Genomic DNA, 25,614 nt, shown 5'->3' on the forward strand with positions numbered 1-25,614 from the left:
GTGCATGTGCGTGTGCGCGAGGGCGCACGCGTTTGTGTGTGTGTGTGTGTGTGTGTGTGTGTGTGTGTGTGTGTGTGTGTGCGTGTGTGCGCGCGTCTGTGTGTTTTCATGGCGGCGAATAGTTCAAATGGCTCTGAGCACTATGGGATTTAACTTTTGAGGTCATCAGGTCATCAGTCTCCTAGAACTTAGAACTACTTAAACCTAACTAACCTAAGGACATCACACACATCCATGCTCGAGGCAGGATTCGAACCTGCGACCGTAGCGGTCGCGCGTTTCCCGACTATAGCGCCTAGAACCGCTCGGCCACTCCGGCCGGCCATGGCGGTAAATAGCAGGGTTATTTGAGTCTTGGCTAAAATAGTTTCACACACACACACACACACACACAGATACATATACACATACTGAATCTCACATACCTGCCACTTGCTCAATAAGTTCTTTTGTAAACTTGTAATTGGACACGACTGCCACGGGAATTCCACAGTGTCCGAATTCTGTATAATGTTTTCGCTTTTTGCGTGAAATGTAGCGATATATTTGAACTGGAAAGTAGGATTAGATGTTTTCACAAATAAAACAAGTATTTATGTGAACAGATATTTTAGCACGTCACATCATGTAATACAAACACTGATAAGCAGTACCAAATGGAACGAATATGTGAAATCAGCATTAAGAAAAATTAAGTTTATAGTGCGTTCCTACAGGAAATGGCGAACAAAACGCTTGTGTGAGCAATTCTTGAGAACAATTCCAAAGTCTGGAGTTCTTATCATGGGACATAATAGCATATATCGGAAAAATTCAGGAACAGGCTGTAATGTTTGGTAGAAAAAGTATGTAGTTGTTGAGGAACCGTCGAGTAAATTAAGAGAGACTCTATTCGACGAACACTATGAAACTATTTTACAGTCAGATCGCATAACTGGTGTGACGATAGTGAGAATACGAAAGGATAGATTACGGCGTGCTCAGAGACAAACATTTTCGCTGCCTCAGTATCCGGCCGGTGTGCTGACAGGAAATCGCTGAGGTGCTGTGAGTAAAATCGATATTGTCGCATTCAGGAGACTCCGAAAAATGCTCTTGACGATTAAAGCAGAAGCAAATTATCAAGAAGTATTACGGCACAGGAGAGTGAACTTACCAAAGAGAGTGGATAGAACCTAGTCATCCTACAGCTTGGAATTTCGTGATCTCTGCTGTATCTGAGCTGACAGATATTGCATTGACGATGCCGTTTCTACATCTTTACATCTACATACACACTACACAAGCCTCCATATGGCGCATGGCAGAGCGTACCTTTTACATCCACAAGTCATCCCCCTTACTAGTTCACTCGCAAATAGAGCGAGGGAAAATCGACCCTCTATTTACGATATTGCAGTGCCTCTGTTGGTCAGAAGTACGATGTAACTTCGGAGAAGCATGCATGACCTAAGGACCAGGCACTGTAGCGACCACCGCCGTTGTGTAATATATGAAATGTATTCGCAGTTGCGAGTAAGAACAACCGTCAGTTGTGTAGTGGAATGACGACAACGAAAATTTGTGCAGGACCGGAACTCGAACACGGATTTTCCGCATTCGAGAGCGGTCATTCAGCCGTTAGGCTATCCGAGCATGACTCACGGCCAGGTCAAAACTTCCAAATGTCATCAGCCATGCGTCTACAATCTGTACTCATACATCCATTATGTATATTCCCGCCTAACTGTAAGGCGACCGCTCGCGGTAACGGTGAAATTCGTGTTCGAGTCCCAGTCCGGCAAAAATTTTCACTGTCTTCATTCCATTATACAGCTGATGGCTGTCAATATTCGCAACTGCGAATACATTTTGAGTTGTGGCCGGCTCACGTTCATGTCGTTTGTTCTTTCGCATTTTGTCGCAATCGAATTTCGTCTTATTTCTCCCTGAGTTACTACCATAATGAGTTGCTGACTTGCCTCTGTCAGTGGCAGCAGCAGCGCTTATCGATACTAGAGCTGTTGTACCATCTATGGTGTGACCGCTGTATTTCCATTTGGTGGTGTGTGTGGCAGTCCGTTGGTTGGGACAGAGCAGCGAGTAAGTCTCTGCAGCGTGAGGTTAGGCCCGGAACGCTGGCGGCGTGCAAGCATGGTCCGATTGTAAGGCATTTGCTATGAGAGCTACAAAGTTCGTTGCCCACTGAAACTGGACACTGAAGTTGAGTGATAAGTTAACCTGTTATGAAATCTCAACTGCTGTGAAATCTCTTAGTTCATTGTTGGTTGTTGCTTCCTGGGCCAATCTGGCTGGCAGTGCGGTCTTTAACTATTAAATTGGTTGTTACTTATCATTGAAGTGCATCAGCAGTATTTTCTGCCTTGTTGCCGATAATGCCCTAGTTACCTTACCCAGTCGTTAAAGTAGTTTTCCTCGCTGTGTTGATGCTGTCCAGCATGGCGTGTAGTTTGACAGCCTTTTAGTTGTTTGTTCATATTTTTTTCTTTAGAGTGGTTACTGTGCCTTGGCTGTTTTCAGACACCAATTTTGAAGATGTAGTGTGGCTGGTATCTTTCTCCTCGGCTGATATTTTCCATTGTTGTATCGTTGCTCCGGCAAAATGGAACTAATCAGATTGTTGGTCGGTCCTTCAGCCATCCCTGGGTCGGGTTGCCATCCAATTATTTAACCTTACTCTTGGCTGCCTGTCTCACCTCACCTAACGTTAGATCTACCTCCTCAGACCGACGCTTGGAACACTTCTGAGCACCACTGCTCTGTTGGTTTTGTTGTTGTTGTTGTGGTCTTCAGTCCTGAGACTGGTTTGATGCAGCTCTCCATGCTATTCTATCCTGTGCAAGCTTCTTCATCTCCCAGTACCTACTGCAACCTACATCCTTCTGAATCTGCTTAGTGTATTCATCTCTTGGTCTCCCCCTACGATTTTTACCCTCCACACAGCCCTCCAATACTAAATTGGTGATCCCTTGATGCCTCAGAACATGTCTTACCAACCGATCCCTTCTTCTGGTCTAGATCGTGATATTAATTTTAGTCTGATGTACTGTGAGAGGCCTTCAGCTGTGTATTAATTTAGTTTATTTTAATTTTAAGATAAGGCCTTCATCTGACTTAAATTAAAGTTTGAAGATGATTTGTTAAATAAGGGAAATTTTGAAAGTTTATTCTATCTGAAATTCTTGTTATCCAGGTCCTAAGTCATGAGTTGTTCAACGTCCAGTTTGTGACCATCAGCCGAGCATTTACGTGAACTGTTTTGTAACCTCCCCACAAAATTCTTTCCTTCACATTTGTAACCTCCGACAAAATTCTTTCCCATTTTTACCTCCCCACAAAATTTCGTTACCATTTTAGTGTAACCTCAAAACAGTAAAATTCCTAAACCTCTCAATTAAATTGTCGCTCACTTATAACTTTTCAATAATTAACTGTAAATTTAACCTGGAAAATTTTGGACGTCAGCAGTGCTGCGTCATGGCCCTGAAAAATCATTCTGAATAAAAAGAGAAAAACTCTTACCCCAATGAAGTCGCCGGATAACGCATATATATCTGCTCTTACAATAATTTTTTTTTTTTTTTTAGCACAGCCCTGTGCAATGCTGGCCGATAGATTTGTCATTTATGAAAGGAAGCAACTGATTTTTCTTTAGCAACAATCGGAATGATCATGGATTGGAGAAATTAGTAAATTCTTTAAATTGAAATTAATGCTTGTTAAAAATTACTTTATATGAGAAAGATTATTATTAGGACATTTTTAAAACATTTACATGGGAGTTCAGATAACATTACTCGATATGCGCGAGGCTGCTTTTTACCTTATACAATAATACTCAGGATCCGGCATCACTGCACCGCGACCAGCCCAGCCAACACGATACACTATACCAGACCAGAGCAGACTGCAGACTAGCCACTAGCAACAACTTACTGCTACAGCTACACAGTTCCTACTCAGTCAACACTGCTCTCTGGTCAGCGATTCTCTTATACCTTGCATATCGCAGGCAGCGCATGAGCAATACATCGAAATTACATCTGCTCGGACCTCTTACATAACACTCCACTGGGGGGGGGGGGGCAAAAATTTGGCAGCGATGGTGAGTCAAATAAAATAGAGTCCACATGCACTGAGTACAGAACATATTATGAAATCACAAAATGTATACGCAATGAGTACAAAACATATTAACAAATGACATAAAGTGCACAGGCACTGTATATATTTCTACCATTTTACAAGAACTAGGATACGCAATGAGTACAAAACATATTAACAAATGACATAAAGTGCACACGCACTGTATATATTTTTACCATTTTACAAGAACTAGGATAGGAAAGGGAAGGATTGCATCATGGTTGTAGCACAGTAGGTTGCACCTAGCTGCACTGAAAGTCCATATCTTTCTACAGAAACACAACACCAAGTGAGACAATCTGAAGTTCTCTTCCCTGAAGTATTAATCAGTGTAGCCAAGACACTGAAATGTTATATTAATATTCAATGTATTAATGTGGTAGTACATTAGGTACACCAAACAGTGGGACCATAATAACATCTCCATCGTTCAGGGTGGTGGACAGCATGATGTGTCAACACCACACTCTTGTAGAATCCATACTCTTTCGCCAACGTAGAATTAGTGCAAAATCCAAATATAGTGCTCCATGATCATGAGGATGGACAGGACAAACGGATATTGCAGTAATTTCTGGTAATTAGGTCAGAAGGTGAAGGACATTAAGTCTTATGCTGGTCATCATTGAAAATTACAATAGTCTATCAACCGATTTGAGTAATTGTTGGCACTCATTTCTTAGTTACTAAACATTTCTGTACTATGTATGGAGTATTACATAACATTATTCATAAGTCATCTGATCACAGTAAATATTGGCACTCATTGGCCAGTTACAAACCATTTTTATGCATTATTCATAAGTGATCATTCAAAGCAAGAGTTAATTAATAGCATAGCATTTACATAATTCATCTAATTATAGTAATCATTGGCATTCATTGGCCAGTTACTAAACATGTAGCAAGTATTGAATATTACAAAACACTATTCATAACTCATCTGATTGTGGTAATTATTGGCACTCATTGGCCAGTTACAAAGTATTCATATAGTTTTATAAAACATTATTCAGTATTATTCAGAAGGCATCATTCAAAATGAGAGTTAATTATTGGCAATGCATTTATAGAGCACAACAAAAATATTATTTACAGAAATTATTGGCATAGCATATATGCATTATTACAAAACATTATTCAGTATTACTCAGAACTTATCATTCAAGTGACATAGGACATATTTAAAATGTAACACACTGTAACTATTACTCAAGGTCTGTGGTCCAATAATACATAGATATAATGGATTAATACGTCTGAGAAATTTGCATTATATTTAGAACTAGAAATATCTCTTAAACTGGTAGCATTATTTGGGACTGGTAATACATTTTTCTTTTTTTTTTTTTTTTTTTTTTGCTAGCAATGCATTGCGTTGAGATCGATAGTTAATTGCTGGGGCAGGAAAATATTAGCTTTTGACTTATTGCTGGAAATGAGGATTAATAACGTCATTCGTCATGAGTCAGCTGTAGCAAGGTTATGAAACAAGTAGAGTATATGTGGTCACATTCATGAATGATACACACAAATGGGTAAAATAAAATGCAAGTACTAGAAGAAGTTTAATGGCTAACTGCTTATAGCACATTAATTTCATGAATAGCTTCTCCTGAAAAAATACAAAATGGATTATTCAGCTGAACGAAGAAATGCATATTATGCTGAAAAGTAGTGAACTTCGAATTAACAGGTTGCGAAATGTGTACTGAATATGTATGTACTCTAGCTGTCCTTTCCAAAACATTCAGTCATTATACCATGCAACATAAGACATACTTTCAAAATGAACTGCAACGAATACTTAAATAACTACATAGCATCTCTTAACTAATAGTAAGTATATAAACTTCATCATTATTCTCATCTGCAAGGAAAAACTTCATTATTCATATTACCATAACTTCATTACTAGCATCACCTGCAAAGAAAAACTTCATTATTCATATTAGCATATTCTTCACATAACTATTCCTCACCATTCATTATCATCTGCAAAAAAGACACTTCATTATTCATTATTCATATTACCATTTACTTCATACAACTATTCACAGTATAGAGTTTCTTATTTCTAGCATATTTCATCACTAAAACTAAGATGTGTGGTTCTGTCTGACAGCCTGCATCAATCGCCTCGTATTCTGAAAGAAAAATAATTAGTTAAGACTGCTATCATACGATGTGTATAGTATATTCTTGTTAATGCTTGTTAATTCTGATCCATTTACTCTTCGTGACAAGATATTGCATTTTCTTTCGTTCATTGCGAAGGTGAAATTCCCATTTCATAGTAATCCACTGTGGTTTGTTTAAGTTATTTCTTTTACACGTTATTGCTTTCTGAAAATGATGAATAAGGATTAATATCTGGCGTTTAAATCATATACTCATTACATAAAAACTTGTCTCTAGTGATATAATTAAGCATACAGCATAGCATGACAGAAAACGTATTATGTCAAAAACATAGTTTTCAAGTGCAAAAAAAAAAAAAATGTACACAGAGTATCATAATGTAGTAGCAAAAAAATGTAAAATAGTCACGATGTTGAGATATCATAAGGAAAAATGTCAAAGTCAACTGGTGTTTGTTATATCTTAAAGATTTCGTAGTGCATACAAACAAAACAGGAAAACAATCATACATACACGAAAAATGGAAAATGTGCACGGTCTGATTTATAACGACAAGAAAGGCGACCTGCTAACCTTACCTTGCCGGGCACTTGCCAGGAAAAAATATGATAATCATCAGTAAGTAATCACATAGACAGAATTGCATGATTGCTCATAAAATATGTAAGTTTATCTGGAAAAATGTGCACGGCCTGATATATAACGACAAAAAAAAGCGACCTGCTAACCTTACCTTGCCGGGCACTTGCCAGGAAAACATACGATAATCATCAGTAAGTGTTCATGTGAATATAATCGCATAAGTGATCATAAAAAATTAGGAAATGGCATTACAGTATGATAAATCATAAAGTATGTTCATTCAATAAAAGGTTTGATGTTGGATAGGTGATGGTTCCCTTTGGTTTTTCTGTTTCTCAAAGTTTCGACGTGTACTACATTGAGGTGAGGAATGCTGCGAATCCGATATGGACCTGCGTATAGAAGCTCAAATTTACTGCATCTACTCTTTCCTCTGTTGGATAAATAGTGTGTACGTACTAATATCTTCTGTCCAATGTGAAAGTCACGGCGTGTAGAAACCTGTTTTTGCTGTCTTCTCTGGCGCTCTGCGGCACTTTTGATGTTGTTGAGTGCAATGTCAATTATTTCATGGTGGCGTAGTCGACGCGATGTAGGAAAGGATACTAATTCTTTAATTTTGTTAGGTGGTTCAACATTTTTCAATATAACAGTCGGAGATAGCATAGTAGATTCATTTGGTATAGAATTAATTACATCCTGGAATGAGAGCATGTGTGTGTCCCAATCAATGTCTTTTATGGCAGTATATTCTACACAGTTTACCAATTTCTTTCATTAGACGTTGATACTTGGATATATAGATCAGGGAAGTGTTTCTTGCTCGTAACATACGTGTCCATAAAGCAGATCGAAACTGTGGTCCATTGTCGGAAATTACTTTCAATACATGTCCTACTTGGAATAGAAAATGTTTTACAAATGCTTTCGAAACAGATTTAGCAGTAGCTTTGCGTAACGGAGTGAAGGTAACAAATTTCAAAGTGAGTTCAACAGCGACAAAGATGTAGCAAAAACCTCTATTAGATCTGGGAATCGGATCAAAAATGTCTACAGCAGCCATGTGTCTCAATTTAACGGGTACAATGGGCTGTAACGGAGGAATATGTGAAGTCGTGTCTGACGTAGCTTTCTGGCAGATTTTACATGACGCTAAAACTCGTCGAATACGTTTCTCCATGTTGGCAAAATAACAGTTCTGTCTCAGTATAAGAAAACATTTTCTGGCTCCGTAATGTGCGTAACTTAAATGAGTATACCAAATTAATTTGTTAACAAGTTCGTCAGGAATGCATAGTAACCAATTGTTGCTGTCAGGGTGAGAGCGGCGAAACAGAAGGTTATTGCGTACAGCGTAGTGGTTTCTAATGGTAACATTATTCTTATCTTGCCAAAGGCGTTTAATTTCTTTCCATACGTTGTCTTTACTCTGCTCTTGTGCTACGTCTCATAATGACGACGAAATGAAATTTTCAAATGCAACATTGCTGAATATACATGACGCTAAAATTTACTTGGCAGAAGTTGGTTGCGATGTCTTGCTGATTGTTGCTGAGAGAACGGGACAGTGCGTCTACTACAATATTTTGTGTACCGGAAATATGAACAATTGTAAAATTAAATTCCTGCAAATAAAGTTTCCATCTGCTTAATCTGTCGTGTGTAAATTTAGCGGAAAGCAAAAACTGGATAGCTCTATGATCTGTGTAAACGGTCGTATGTCTTCCATAAAGAAAATGCCTCAATCTCGTAAATGCCCATACAACACATAATATTTCAAGTTCTGTAACAGAATAATTGCGCTCAGCAGGTGACAGAATGCGACTCGCAAAGGCGATGTTTTTAATTACTGTAGTATCGTCTTCTTTAACTTCCTGAAAAATGTGTACGCCTAAAGTGGTGTTACAACTGTCGGTGGCAATGAAAAAATTTCTAGTAAGATCTGGGTGTGAGAAAAGAGCTGCATTCAACAAGGCATGTTTCAAATTAACAAACTCAGACTGCGCTTGGCTATCCCAGGACCAAATAGTGTATTTACCTGTCAATTGACATAATCTAGGGGTGTCTAAAGCTGAGTAGTGAATAAATTTACGAAAAAAGTTAATTAGTCCCAGAAAGCTGCGTAATTGTTTCTTCGTCGAAGGTACAGTAATGTCACGTAAAGCTTGAAGTTTTTCCGGGTCAAGCTCAATGCCTTGTGCTGAAATTACATGTCAAATAAATTTTATAGAAGTTTTGCCAAAGTGCGATTTGCTAAGATTAACTGTGAGTCCTTGTGCACGAAAAGTTTGTAACAGTTGTTCAAGAATCACATTGTGTTCAGACCAGTTATCTTCTGCAATAAGAATGTCGTCTACATACGTTGTGATTCTATCTTTCATGCAAAAGTGTGTATCGGATGCCGTCAAAATTAATAACATTTTCGTGAACAAGATTCTGTGTGTCAAAAGTATTGCTTATGTTGATGGAAGATGCAACCTGTACTGCACTTAGTTAAATTCTTTCTGACGTGCTGTTATTTGCAGGAGGATGCTGTGGCATTTCGGCTATTTGTACTGTTCTGTTACTTCGTCCTGATGTATTAGGTTCGGCATGATACCTACTGTCTGGTTCATTCATGATATTCTGTTGTTGTGGTTGATTATGCTGCTGGTAAGACCGACTGTTATTAAACGTACGCTGAAAATTGTGCTCATTACATTTACGTCTGTCATAATAATCATTGCTATACGGCGCGTTGCGATATTATTTGAAATGTTGTGTTTTCTGTACGTAGTTATTTCCTTGTTGCTGTGCGTTACTATTTGGTGGAGCCGACGCTATACGTGTAGGCGGCGAAACATTAAAGCTTGGTTGACCTTGCACATTACATTGTTGGTTAGGTGTGCTAACCGGCTGGTTTTGTTGCTGTTGTGGGGAAAAACCTCTATTGTTGCCAAAATGCGTCTGCGATAGCTGAAAATTTTGTACATACTGATGATTAAAATTTTGTTTGTTATTAAAGTTATGCTGGTAGTTCTTGAGTGTTTAATGAAAATTGTCACTTTCAGTAAAACTTGTCATATCACGTTTTCTTCACTCACCCTTAATCCTAGATAGATCGATAGTTGAAGAGCTGTTTTGATAGATATAAAGGATAGTAGAAGAGAAAGTAGCAGTGCAGAAAACTAAAGATGAAATAGCACTACTACGGCTTGGGGCCCTGTGCACGCTACGGCACATATTCATCGAAGTGTAATGAATCCCCTGTGGTCGCTTACGCACCACAAATAAATTTTAATTTCTGCATTACAGGCAATGCCGGCGAAAATTCGAAAGCAAATTGTTGTATCCAGTCCAAAGGGTGAATCTTTGTTCTGTCATTTTTAAATGCCTTAAATTTTCTCACGGATAGGAAGTGCTTGTAATCAAAATTTTCGTCTCTGAATGTCTGAACAGGTTCAGGATTGTATGCTAGTCTGTTTGTCTGTGACTGTTCGGAATCTAAGTCACGTACTCTCTGTAAATTACCTAAATTATACTGGCTGTGTGAGTTTGACAAATGTTCGGAAAGTGGCGTATGCTGTGATGTGTTAAAGGCTGAAATATTTTTCATCTCCGTCACTTCTTGCTGTAAAGATGACAATTTTCTACGTAATGTATTATTGGACGAACCTATCTCACTGATCGTCTACTGTAAATTTTGGAATTCGGCTGTTTGATTAAGCGAAACTGGTGACGTATCGTCTGATTTGGTGTCATTATTATTTTCGATAACGTCAATACGACTGGCCAATTCATCATATTTTTCAGTCAGTGCTTTTACCTGATAATCGTTTTTAGTATCACAAGCATTAATTTGTTTTTGTATTTTACGTGTGGATTTGCTCAATTTTTTAACGTCTGCTTTGATGGCATAGGGATCCTGTATTAGTTCCAACTTTTCAAGTCTGTTGGTCATTGTCTGAAAGTCTAATGTGTGTGTGTCAGCTTTTGTTTTATGATCGGAGATTTCATTATGCAATTCGGTGTTCAACTGTTTGATTTCGTCTGATACTGTAGCAATATTGTTGTCTACGTATGTTTTTGCTTTCGTAAACAATTTACGCTTATCTTCCTGTCTCTGTGCAGTAATTGTTTCCATGGCTTGTTGCTTTACTTTATTCTGTTCCAGTATAAATTTGCTGTAACGCGTTTCACTGTTTTGTAGGTGGTGATTAAAACGTTCATCAATTTGGCTGTTCTGTTGGTCAAATTTCGCGTCTACTTTCGCATCCAGCGTGCGTGAAAGTTCTGCTGACATTAATTTAAACTCGTTGCGTAACTGTGTTGCGATTTCAGAACATTGTTTAGCGACTGCACTAATTTCATCTCTAAGTAATTTAGTTGTGGCTGCATGTGTATTACTTAATTCTTGTGCCACAGATCTAATTTCTTCACTACTGTTCCTAGCACAGGCCTTAATTTCCTCACGTAATTGTTCTTTAGTATCGTGACATTGCACGGCAATGGCTGTAATCTGTTCACTAAGCTGTTTGAAATTGTTGTCTTGTTTTTCATTCAACTGTTTAGAATTGTTGTCTAGTTTTACATTAAGTTGTTTATTCGATTCGTTAAGGTTGTCGTATTTTTCATTAATTTGCTGTTTGAGATTTTCATTACGTTGTAGCAATAATGCCATAAATCGATCCATGCCAAAATTAGCTGCTGTATTCTCTGTGCTGTGTGATGGTGTATCTGCATATGTCACGTTTTGTGTACCCGCAACCATTTGGTCATTGTCTGATTCACAATAAGATTCGCCAATCGGATGTGCACTGTTGGTCACTACATCGGAATCAAATAGATTTGACGTGGTTTGTGTACACTGTTCACCTTCGTTAGCAATATTTATCTGTTCACTCTGTAAATTTTGCAAATCAGGTGTGTTAAACCGGGCAGCGTTCATTGTAACGGAAAGTGCCGCGTCATCAAATGTCGTTAAATTAACAGAGGACACAATTGAATTTCTTTGCTCATCATTAGCATTAAAATCATTACTAGTGATGGGCACGCACTGATTATCTGTAATTAGAGGATTATCGCTATTATACTGAGTGTCGCAAATATTATCGGTCAAATTATTTGAGTCGGCTATTTCACTCATTGCACATCGCGATGTACTGTTAACAGTTTTTCGCGGCATTTTTCACAAATCAAAATTAAGCACAAAAGTGAAACAAAGACGAAGCAAAAATAGAACAAACAATTACAACAAAGAGCAATAAATTGCCGATGATCTGTGAAAGAAAGAGTGACAAATTAGTAAATACGTTGCGCCAGATGCAAACTACATTTAAGTAAATAAGAGCAGATATAGGACTACTTTTCAGAAATTCACAAACAAAATACGATCCTGGCCGGTTGTCGCCAAGTGTAACCTCCCCACAAAATTCTTTCCTTCACATTTGTAACCTCCCTACAAAATTCTTTCCCATTTTTACCTCCCCACAAAATTTCGTTACCATTTTAGTGTAACCTCAAAACAGAAAAATTCCTAAACCTCTCAATTAAATTGTCGCTCACTTATAACTTTTCAATAATTGACTGTAAATATAACCTGGTAAATTTCGGACGTCAGCAGTGCTGCGTCATGGCCCTGAAAGATCATTCTGAATAAAAAGAGAAAAATTCTTACCTCAATGAAGTCGCCGGATAACGCATATATATCTGCTCTTACAATAATTTTTTTAGCACAGCCCTGTGCAATGCTGGCCGATAGATTTGTCATTTATGAAAGGAAGCAACTGATTTTTCTTTTGCAAAAATCGGAATGATCATGGATTGGAGAAATTAGTAAATTCTTTAAATTGAAATTAATGCTTGTTAAAAATTACTTTATATGAGAAAGATTATTATTAGGACATTTTTAAAACATTTACATGGAAGTTCAGATAACATTACTAGATATGCGCGAGGCTGCTTTTTACCTTATACAATAATACTCAGGATCCGGCATCACTGCACCGCGACCAGCCCAGCCAACACGATACACTATACCAGACCAGAGCAGACTGCAGACTAGCCACTAGCAACAACTTACTGCTACAGCTACACAGTTCCTACTCAGTCAACACTGCTCTCTGGTCAGCGATTCTCTTATACCTTGCATATCGCAGGCAGCGCATGAGCAATACATCGAAATTACATCTGCTCGGACCTCTTACATAACACTCCACTGGGGGGGGGGCAAAAATTTGGCAGCGATGGTGAGTCAAATAAAATAGAGTCCACATGCACTGAGTACAGAACATATTATGAAATCACAAAATGTATACGCAATGAGTACAAAACATATTAACAAATGACATAAAGTGCACAGGCACTGTATATATTTCTACCATTTTACAAGAACTAGGATACGCAATGAGTACAAAACATATTAACAAATGACATAAAGTGCACACGCACTGTATATATTTTTACCATTTTACAAGAACTAGGATAGGAAAGGGAAGGATTGCATCATGGTTGTAGCACAGTAGGTTGCACCTAGCTGCACTGAAAGTCCATATCTTTCTACAGAAACACAACACCAAGTGAGACAATCTGAAGTTCTCTTCCCTGAAGTATTAATCAGTGTAGCCAAGACACTGAAATGTTATATTAATATTCAATGTATTAATGTGGTAGTACATTAGGTACACCAAACAGTGGGACCATAATAACATCTCCATCGTTCAGGGTGGTGGACAGCATGATGTGTCAACACCACACTCTTGTAGAATCCATACTCTTTCGCCAACGTAGAATTAGTGCAAAATCCAAATATAGTGCTCCATGATCATGAGGATGGACAGGACAAACGGATATTGCAGTAATTTCTGGTAATTAGGTCAGAAGGTGAAGGACATTAAGTCTTATGCTGGTCATCATTGAAAATTACAATAGTCTATCAACCGATTTGAGTAATTGTTGGCACTCATTTCTTAGTTACTAAACATTTCTGTACTATGTATGGAGTATTACATAACATTATTCATAAGTCATCTGATCACAGTAAATATTGGCACTCATTGGCCAGTTACAAACCATTTTTATGCATTATTCATAAGTGATCATTCAAAGCAAGAGTTAATTAATGGCATAGCATTTACATAATTCATCTAATTATAGTAATCATTGGCATTCATTGGCCAGTTACTAAACATGTAGCAAGTATTGAATATTACAAAACACTATTCATAACTCATCTGATTGTGGTAATTATTGGCACTCATTGGCCAGTTACAAAGTATTCATATAGTTTTATAAAACATTATTCAGTATTATTCAGAAGGCATCATTCAAAATGAGAGTTAATTATTGGCAATGCATTTATAGAGCACAACAAAAATATTATTTACAGAAATTATTGGCATAGCATATATGCATTATTACAAAACATTATTCAGTATTACTCAGAACTTATCATTCAAGTGACATAGGACATATTTAAAATGTAACACACTGTAACTATTACTCAAGGTCTGTGGTCCAATAATACATAGATATAATGGATTAATACGTCTGAGAAATTTGCATTATATTTAGAACTAGAAATATCTCTTAAACTGGTAGCATTATTTGGGACTGGTAATACATTTTTCTTTTTTTTTTTTTTTTTTTTGCTAGCAATGCATTGCGTTGAGATCGATAGTTAATTGCTGGGGCAGGAAAATATTAGCTTTTGACTTATTGCTGGAAATGAGGATTAATAACGTCATTCGTCATGAGTCAGCTGTAGCAAGGTTATGAAACAAGTAGAGTATATGTGGTCACATTCATGAATGATACACACAAATGGGTAAAATAAAATGCAAGTACTAGAAGAAGTTTAATGGCTAACTGCTTATAGCACATTAATTTCATGAATAGCTTCTCCTGAAAAAATACAAAATGGATTATTCAGCTGAACGAAGAAATGCATATTATGCTGAAAAGTAGTGAACTTCGAATTAACAGGTTACGAAATGTGTACTGAATATGTATGTACTCTAGCTGTCCTTTCCAAAACATTCAGTCATTATACCATGCAACATAAGACATACTTTCAAAATGAACTGCAACGAATACTTAAATAACTACATAGCATCTCTTAACTAATAGTAAGTATATAAACTTCATCATTATTCTCATCTGCAAGGAAAAACTTCATTATTCATATTACCATAACTTCATTACTAGCATCACCTGCAAAGAAAAACTTCATTATTCATATTAGCATATTCTTCACATAACTATTCCTCACCATTCATTATCATCTGCAAAAAAGACACTTCATTATTCATTATTCATATTACCATTTACTTCATACAACTATTCACAGTATAGAGTTTCTTATTTCTAGCATATTTCATCACTAAAACTAAGATGTGTGGTTCTGTCTGACAGCCTGCATCAATCGCCTCGTATTCTGAAAGAAAAATAATTAGTTAAGACTGCTATCATACGATGTGTATAGTATATTCTTGTTAATGCTTGTTAATTCTGATCCATTTACTCTTCGTGACAAGATATTGCATTTTCTTTCGTTCATTGCGAAGGTGAAATTCCCATTTCATAGTAATCCACTGTGGTTTGTTTAAGTTATTTCTTTTACACGTTATTGCTTTCTGAAAATGATGAATAAGGATTAATATCTAGCGTTTAAATCATATACTCATTACATAAAAACTTGTCTCTAGTGATATAATTAAGCATACAGCATAGCATGACAGAAAACGTATTATGTCAAAAACATAGTTTTCAAGTGCAAAAAAAAAAATGTACACAGAGTATCATAATGTAGTAGCAAAAAAATGTAAAATAGTCACGATGTTGAGATATCATAAGGAAAAATGTCAAAGTCAACTGGTGTTTGTTATATCTTAAAGATTTCGTAGTGCATACAAACAAAACAGGAAAACAATCATACATACACGAAAAATGGAAAATGTGCACGGTCTGATTTATAACGACAAGAAAGGCGACCTGCTAACCTTACCTTGCCGGGCACTTGCCAGGAAAAAATATGATAATCATCAGTAAGTAATCACATAGACAGAATTGCATGATTGCTCATAAAATATGTCAGTTTATCTGGAAAAATGTGCACGGCCTGATATATAACGACAAAAAAAAGCGACCTGCTAACCTTACCTTGCCGGGCACTTGCCAGGAAAACATACGATAATCATCAGTAAGTGTTCATGTGAATATAATCGCATAAGTGATCATAAAAAATTAGGAAATGGCATTACAGTATGATAAATCATAAAGTATGTTCATTCAATAAAAGGTTTGATGTTGGATAGGTGATGGTTCCCTTTGGTTTTTCTGTTTCTCAAAGTTTCGACGTGTACTACATTGAGGTGAGGAATGCTGCGAATCCGATATGGACCTGCGTATAGAAGCTCAAATTTACTGCATCTACTCTTTCCTCTGTTGGATAAATAGTGTGTACGTACTAATATCTTCTGTCCAATGTGAAAGTCACGGCGTGTAGAAACCTGTTTTTGCTGTCTTCTCTGGCGCTCTGCGGCACTTTTGATGTTGTTGAGTGCAATGTCAATTATTTCATGGTGGCGTAGTCGACGCGATGTAGGAAAGGATACTAATTCTTTAATTTTGTTAGGTGGTTCAACATTTTTCAATATAACAGTCGGAGATAGCATAGTAGATTCATTTGGTATAGAATTAATTACATCCTGGAATGAGAGCATGTGTGTGTCCCAATCAATGTCTTTTATGGCAGTATATTCTACACAGTTTACCAATTTCTTTCATTAGACGTTGATACTTGGATATATAGATCAGGGAAGTGTTTCTTGCTCGTAACATACGTGTCCATAAAGCAGATCGAAACTGTGGTCCATTGTCGGAAATTACTTTCAATACATGTCCTACTTGGAATAGAAAATGTTTTACAAATGCTTTCGAAACAGATTTAGCAGTAGCTTTGCGTAACGGAGTGAAGGTAACAAATTTCAAAGTGAGTTCAACAGCGACAAAGATGTAGCAAAAACCTCTATTAGATCTGGGAATCGGATCAAAAATGTCTACAGCAGCCATGTGTCTCAATTTAACGGGTACAATGGGCTGTAACGGAGGAATATGTGAAGTCGTGTCTGACGTAGCTTTCTGGCAGATTTTACATGACGCTAAAACTCGTCGAATACGTTTCTCCATGTTGGCAAAATAACAGTTCTGTCTCAGTATAAGAAAACATTTTCTGGCTCCGTAATGTGCGTAACTTAAATGAGTATACCAAATTAATTTGTTAACAAGTTCGTCAGGAATGCATAGTAACCAATTGTTGCTGTCAGGGTGAGAGCGGCGAAACAGAAGGTTATTGCGTACAGCGTAGTGGTTTCTAATGGTAACATTATTCTTATCTTGCCAAAGGCGTTTAATTTCTTTCCATACGTTGTCTTTACTCTGCTCTTGTGCTACGTCTCATAATGACGACGAAATGAAATTTTCAAATGCAACATTGCTGAATATACATGACGCTAAAATTTACTTGGCAGAAGTTGGTTGCGATGTCTTGCTGATTGTTGCTGAGAGAACGGGACAGTGCGTCTACTACAATATTTTGTGTACCGGAAATATGAACAATTGTAAAATTAAATTCCTGCAAATAAAGTTTCCATCTGCTTAATCTGTCGTGTGTAAATTTAGCGGAAAGCAAAAACTGGATAGCTCTATGATCTGTGTAAACGGTCGTATGTCTTCCATAAAGAAAATGCCTCAATCTCGTAAATGCCCATACAACACATAATATTTCAAGTTCTGTAACAGAATAATTGCGCTCAGCAGGTGACAGAATGCGACTCGCAAAGGCGATGTTTTTAATTACTGTAGTATCGTCTTCTTTAACTTCCTGAAAAATGTGTACGCCTAAAGTGGTGTTACAACTGTCGGTGGCAATGAAAAAATTTCTAGTAAGATCTGGGTGTGAGAAAAGAGCTGCATTCAACAAGGCATGTTTCAAATTAACAAACTCAGACTGCGCTTGGCTATCCCAGGACCAAATAGTGTATTTACCTGTCAATTGACATAATCTAGGGGTGTCTAAAGCTGAGTAGTGAATAAATTTACGAAAAAAGTTAATTAGTCCCAGAAAGCTGCGTAATTGTTTCTTCGTCGAAGGTACAGTAATGTCACGTAAAGCTTGAAGTTTTTCCGGGTCAAGCTCAATGCCTTGTGCTGAAATTACATGTCAAATAAATTTTATAGAAGTTTTGCCAAAGTGCGATTTGCTAAGATTAACTGTGAGTCCTTGTGCACGAAAAGTTTGTAACAGTTGTTCAAGAATCACATTGTGTTCAGACCAGTTATCTTCTGCAATAAGAATGTCGTCTACATACGTTGTGATTCTATCTTTCATGCAAAAGTGTGTATCGGATGCCGTCAAAATTAATAACATTTTCGTGAACAAGATTCTGTGTGTCAAAAGTATTGCTTATGTTGATGGAAGATGCAACCTGTACTGCACTTAGTTAAATTCTTTCTGACGTGCTGTTATTTGCAGGAGGATGCTGTGGCATTTCGGCTATTTGTACTGTTCTGTTACTTCGTCCTGATGTATTAGGTTCGGCATGATACCTACTGTCTGGTTCATTCATGATATTCTGTTGTTGTGGTTGATTATGCTGCTGGTAAGACCGACTGTTATTAAACGTACGCTGAAAATTGTGCTCATTACATTTACGTCTGTCATAATAATCATTGCTATACGGCGCGTTGCGATATTATTTGAAATGTTGTGTTTTCTGTACGTAGTTATTTCCTTGTTGCTGTGCGTTACTATTTGGTGGAGCCGACGCTATACGTGTAGGCGGCGAAACATTAAAGCTTGGTTGACCTTGCACATTACATTGTTGGTTAGGTGTGCTAACCGGCTGGTTTTGTTGCTGTTGTGGGGAAAAACCTCTATTGTTGCCAAAATGCGTCTGCGATAGCTGAAAATTTTGTACATACTGATGATTAAAATTTTGTTTGTTATTAAAGTTATGCTGGTAGTTCTTGAGTGTTTAATGAAAATTGTCACTTTCAGTAAAACTTGTCATATCACGTTTTCTTCACTCACCCTTAATCCTAGATAGATCGATAGTTGAAGAGCTGTTTTGATAGATATAAAGGATAGTAGAAGAGAAAGTAGCAGTGCAGAAAACTAAAGATGAAATAGCACTACTACGGCTTGGGGCCCTGTGCACGCTACGGCACATATTCATCGAAGTGTAATGAATCCCCTGTGGTCGCTTACGCACCACAAATAAATTTTAATTTCTGCATTACAGGCAATGCCGGCGAAAATTCGAAAGCAAATTGTTGTATCCAGTCCAAAGGGTGAATCTTTGTTCTGTCATTTTTAAATGCCTTAAATTTTCTCACGGATAGGAAGTGCTTGTAATCAAAATTTTCGTCTCTGAATGTCTGAACAGGTTCAGGATTGTATGCTAGTCTGTTTGTCTGTGACTGTTCGGAATCTAAGTCACGTACTCTCTGTAAATTACCTAAATTATACTGGCTGTGTGAGTTTGACAAATGTTCGGAAAGTGGCGTATGCTGTGATGTGTTAAAGGCTGAAATATTTTTCATCTCCGTCACTTCTTGCTGTAAAGATGACAATTTTCTACGTAATGTATTATTGGACGAACCTATCTCACTGATCGTCTACTGTAAATTTTGGAATTCGGCTGTTTGATTAAGCGAAACTGGTGACGTATCGTCTGATTTGGTGTCATTATTATTTTCGATAACGTCAATACGACTGGCCAATTCATCATATTTTTCAGTCAGTGCTTTTACCTGATAATCGTTTTTAGTATCACAAGCATTAATTTGTTTTTGTATTTTACGTGTGGATTTGCTCAATTTTTTAACGTCTGCTTTGATGGCATAGGGATCCTGTATTAGTTCCAACTTTTCAAGTCTGTTGGTCATTGTCTGAAAGTCTAATGTGTGTGTGTCAGCTTTTGTTTTATGATCGGAGATTTCATTATGCAATTCGGTGTTCAACTGTTTGATTTCGTCTGATACTGTAGCAATATTGTTGTCTACGTATGTTTTTGCTTTCGTAAACAATTTACGCTTATCTTCCTGTCTCTGTGCAGTAATTGTTTCCATGGCTTGTTGCTTTACTTTATTCTGTTCCAGTATAAATTTGCTGTAACGCGTTTCACTGTTTTGTAGGTGGTGATTAAAACGTTCATCAATTTGGCTGTTCTGTTGGTCAAATTTCGCGTCTACTTTCGCATCCAGCGTGCGTGAAAGTTCTGCTGACATTAATTTAAACTCGTTGCGTAACTGTGTTGCGATTTCAGAACATTGTTTAGCGACTGCACTAATTTCATCTCTAAGTAATTTAGTTGTGGCTGCATGTGTATTACTTAATTCTTGTGCCACAGATCTAATTTCTTCACTACTGTTCCTAGCACAGGCCTTAATTTCCTCACGTAATTGTTCTTTAGTATCGTGACATTGCACGGCAACGGCTGTAATCTGTTCACTAAGCTGTTTGAAATTGTTGTCTTGTTTTTCATTCAACTGTTTAGAATTGTTGTCTAGTTTTACATTAAGTTGTTTATTCGATTCGTTAAGGTTGTCGTATTTTTCATTAATTTGCTGTTTGAGATTTTCATTACGTTGTAGCAATAATGCCATAAATCGATCCATGCCAAAATTAGCTGCTGTATTCTCTGTGCTGTGTGATGGTGTATCTGCATATGTCACGTTTTGTGTACCCGCAACCATTTGGTCATTGTCTGATTCACAATAAGATTCGCCAATCGGATGTGCACTGTTGGTCACTACATCGGAATCAAATAGATTTGACGTGGTTTGTGTACACTGTTCACCTTCGTTAGCAATATTTATCTGTTCACTCTGTAAATTTTGCAAATCAGGTGTGTTAAACCGGGCAGCGTTCATTGTAACGGAAAGTGCCGCGTCATCAAATGTCGTTAAATTAACAGAGGACACAATTGAATTTCTTTGCTCATCATTAGCATTAAAATCATTACTAGTGATGGGCACGCACTGATTATCTGTAATTAGAGGATTATCGCTATTATACTGAGTGTCGCAAATATTATCGGTCAAATTATTTGAGTCGGCTATTTCACTCATTGCACATCGCGATGTACTGTTAACAGTTTTTCGCGGCATTTTTCACAAATCAAAATTAAGCACAAAAGTGAAACAAAGACGAAGCAAAAATAGAACAAACAATTACAACAAAGAGCAATAAATTGCCGATGATCTGTGAAAGAAAGAGTGACAAATTAGTAAATACGTTGCGCCAGATGCAAACTACATTTAAGTAAATAAGAGCAGATATAGGACTACTTTTCAGAAATTCACAAACAAAATACGATCCTGGCCGGTTGTCGCCAAGTGTAACCTCCCCACAAAATTCTTTCCTTCACATTTGTAACCTCCCTACAAAATTCTTTCCCATTTTTACCTCCCCACAAAATTTCGTTACCATTTTAGTGTAACCTCAAAACAGAAAAATTCCTAAACCTCTCAATTAAATTGTCGCTCACTTATAACTTTTCAATAATTGACTGTAAATATAACCTGGTAAATTTCGGACGTCAGCAGTGCTGCGTCATGGCCCTGAAAGATCATTCTGAATAAAAAGAGAAAAATTCTTACCTCAATGAAGTCGCCGGATAACGCATATATATCTGCTCTTACAATAATTTTTTTAGCACAGCCCTGTGCAATGCTGGCCGATAGATTTGTCATTTATGAAAGGAAGGAACTGATTTTTCTTTTGCAAAAATCGGAATGATCATGGATTGGAGAAATTAGTAAATTCTTTAAATTGAAATTAATGCTTGTTAAAAATTACTTTATATGAGAAAGATTATTATTAGGACATTTTTAAAACATTTACATGGAAGTTCAGATAACATTACTAGATATGCGCGAGGCTGCTTTTTACCTTATACAATAATACTCAGGCTCCGGCATTACTGCACCGCGACCGGCCCAGCCAACACGATACACTATACCAGACCAGAGCAGACTGCAGACTAGCCACTAGCAACAACTTACTGCTACAGCTACACAGTTCCTACTCAGTCAACACTGCTCTCTGGTCAGCGATTCTCTTATACCTTGCATATCACAGGCAGCGCATGAGCAATACATTGAAATTATATCTGCTCGGACCTCTTACAGTTTTTAAGATAAGGCCTTCAGCCATTTTAAATTAAAGTTTGAAAATTGTTTTCTTTAAACTAATTTCTTAAAAAAATTTGCTCTATCTGAAATTATTGTTCTCCAGGCCCTAATCCCCAAATTGTTCAATGACTTGTGTGTGGCCTTCAGACGAGTATTTACGTGAATTTTTTTAAATTAAGGCGTTCAGTTGCGTGCTTTCTTTAAAGTAATTTTTATAACTTGTGCCTTCAGCCGTCCTTGTTTTTGGTGTGGTTTTGGGCCTTCAGCCCAGGAGGTGTCGCAAGTTTTCTTAACTAGGCCTTCAATCGTTTTGTTTTAATTTGATCCTTTTAAGGCAGTGTGTAATTAAGTGGTTCTTAGGAAAATAAAAGTTTGTGTGTTTTGTGCAACTAACAGTAACTGATTACGGTCCCCTCCACAACCATAACCTGATCCGCTCTGTCCTCCGAAACCAGATTTCACATATCATGGTTATCTATACGCCACTTTACGAAACCTGATAGTAAGGTGTCAGGCAAATCCAACACGTTCCATGAAAACCCTGACATGATAAGCAAATCCAGTAGTATGTCACATAGCTCCGAATAAATCATGACATTAAATTAACCAAAGTAATACGAGTAACGAGTGAGCAAATGGAATACCACAGACCAACACAAGAATGCCTAAATGCATGTCATACCTTCCCACCGTGAGACAGGCGCAGTTCCGAGGGGAGAATCGAGAACAGAAGCCGAGAGCAGAACCTTGTTAAGCTGGAAGGCCCTACGGTAAGGGACGGACACCCACGTCGCCAGCTATCCGCTAGGACCACCCCCCCAGCCCTTGTTAAGAGCTAGAGCCCTCCAGAAGAACAGTATAGATCTTACGATAACACTAAAAGGACCACACCAGCTGCAAGTTTTAGCGTGAGACTTTTTCGCGTCTCTGTTACGTTACAAACTTTAAAAACATTGCCCCACCAAGAAAAGTATAACGTTTCTCACCCCTTTTTGCGTAATACTAGTGACGATCGTCAATTAAAGCTCATGGTGTTCACATTTGCCACTTGAAGTAAAAATCTGAAACGCGATGATTTTTCTGTTATATAGTTATTGAGAACCCACATCAGCCACTGTAATCAACAACAAGTTAGATAAGTAATTAAAGATAATTGAGGGTCACTGTAGACCATTTTGGTAGTTTTCTCTCTTGTGAAACTTAATTTAAACCTAGATTATAGATGTGATTGGCATAGGTCATCCTTCGATCCATTGTAGAACTTGGAAACCCATTCAGGGAATATTCGTTCACATTTTTGTTGAACGCAGTTGGTTTTTACCATCCTGTATTAAAACATTTCCTTTTATCAATAGTGCAATTTATAAACAACGTTTTGTGAGTAGAATAAAATTTGCAATGGTAAACGTAACTGGTTTTTCGACGTTATTTTACCAGCTAACTAAAAATAAGAAAGCCTTGAACCCCTTCCACTAAATTTACTTAGTATTAAGATTCTTTTACAGGGAGTGCAGTGGAGCTGACGCTGAAATCATTAAGTATTTGGTTATATCATCGCTAGTCTCACTGAACTCTTCTGAACTCTACATGTCATGTGTGGTCTGGCGTCTCCTTACCAGCAACAGGTCCCAGGTTCAAACTAGTCAATTCCCTAAAAAACACGTTCAGAGCGTCGTTGCGCGAAAGTGGTAGGGAGACACGATATAGAACAAACAGACACCACCCAGAATGTTAGATGATGTCTCCCTTATTCGCGGTCCTCATGGGAAACCCAGGATGGTGGCAGTGGAATCGTTCTACAATAAGCCACAAATGCCGGTTCTCTAAATTTTCTTAATAGTGTTTCGCGACAAGAACGTCGTCTTTCCTCATTTGAGTTCAACCTCATCGTACTCTGCAAGCCATCTAACGACGTGTGGCGGAGAGATCGCCAGTCACCACTAACCGATCCCCGCTTCGCCGGCCGGGGTGGCCGAGCGCTTCTAGGCGCTACAGTCTGGAAACGCGCGACGGCTACGGTCGCAGGTTCGAACCCTGCCTCGGGCATTAATATGTGTGATGTCCTCAGGTTAGTTAGGTTTAAGTAGTTCTAAGTTCTAGGGAACTGATGACCTCAGAAGTTAAGTCCCATAGTGCTCAGAGCCATTTGAACCATCCCCGCTTCCCTGTACCGCTCGTGAATGGCGCGTGAGAAGAATGATGGCGTAATCCTCTGTATTAGCGTGAATTTCGTCGTCGCGGTCATCATGCGAGATGTGTCTGGGAGGAAGTAACATATTGTCTGGCTCTTTCCGGAAAGTACTGTCTCGAAATTTCAGTAGTAAGCCTCTCCTTTATGCACGGCGCCTCTCTCGAAACTTCTGCCATTAGAGTTTGTTGAGCATCTTTGCTACGCTTTCACAAGCTGAGATATCGTCGCGAAGAAAAAGTAACCCGTATATGTAATAAGTTTCCTTTAATTTAAGTCTATGGTCGCAAACTTTTTGTTAACAGAGTTTCCGGTTTCGGTCTTTAATGACCATCATCAGATCTGTTCCATAAAAACTTTGTTGTTAGGAAACAGATCTGATGGTGGTCATTAAAGACCGAAACCGGTAATCTGTAAACAAAAAGTTTGTGACGATAGGCGTAAATTAAAGGAAACTCTTTGCAACACTGTCGCGCCTTCTAAGCGATCCCATCACTAAACATGCCGCTCTTCGTCGGATTTTCTCTACTTTTTCTATCAGTATTCCTGATAATGATCCCAGATTGATGAACGATACTCTAGAACTAGTCGAACAAGAGCCTTGTAAGCCGTTTCCATCGCGGATGCGTTACATATCTTTAAGGTTCTTCCTATGACTCTCAGTCGGGCATCTGCTTTTCCTACTGTTTGTTTTATATGATCATTCCTCTTAAGGTCGTTCTAGATAGTGAATGCTAGATACTGAACAGTAGATACTATTTCCAGCAATTTGTCTTCAATAGTATATATGAGCAGTAATGTTGTTGTCCTGTGTATGCACAATACGTTACATCTATTTACGTTTAGGGTCAACTGCCACAGCCTGTACTATTTAGCAATTCTCTTCAGGTCATTCTTCAAATCGATTCTGTCTTTTACTATTGCTACTGTCTTATTGGCAACCGTCTCATCTTTTAGCAGTCTTAAAGACCTTCCAACACTTTCTGCTGGATCACTTGCATACCCTGTAAATACTAACGTCCTTATCACATTTCCGTGGGCTGCACCGGAAATTATCTTTACTTCTGTCGATTTTGTTCCGTTAAGAGCGACGTCTGCGAGGAAGTCTTGAATCCAATCGCAAATCTGGTCCGGTATTCGGTAAGTGTGTAGGTACCTATAAGGATTAACTGTATAGAAAAACAAGGTTTCTTGATTCACACAGGCGCCAGTTGAATGCGCCAAAAATATATTAATTCACACTACACCACATTAATGTACTCTGAGAGGGTGGTGGAAAAAATTAGAAATGCTATACATTCGAATTTTTTAACTACAGCTCTCTTCCCTTAATGCTTGTAACATGGCACTTCTGTTCTCGTCCGCCGTGGTCTACGGAC

The sequence above is a fragment of the Schistocerca cancellata genome, chromosome 7 (genome assembly GCF_023864275.1).
Source record: "Schistocerca cancellata isolate TAMUIC-IGC-003103 chromosome 7, iqSchCanc2.1, whole genome shotgun sequence".
In the NCBI taxonomy this organism is placed as follows: Eukaryota; Metazoa; Arthropoda; class Insecta; order Orthoptera; family Acrididae; genus Schistocerca; species Schistocerca cancellata.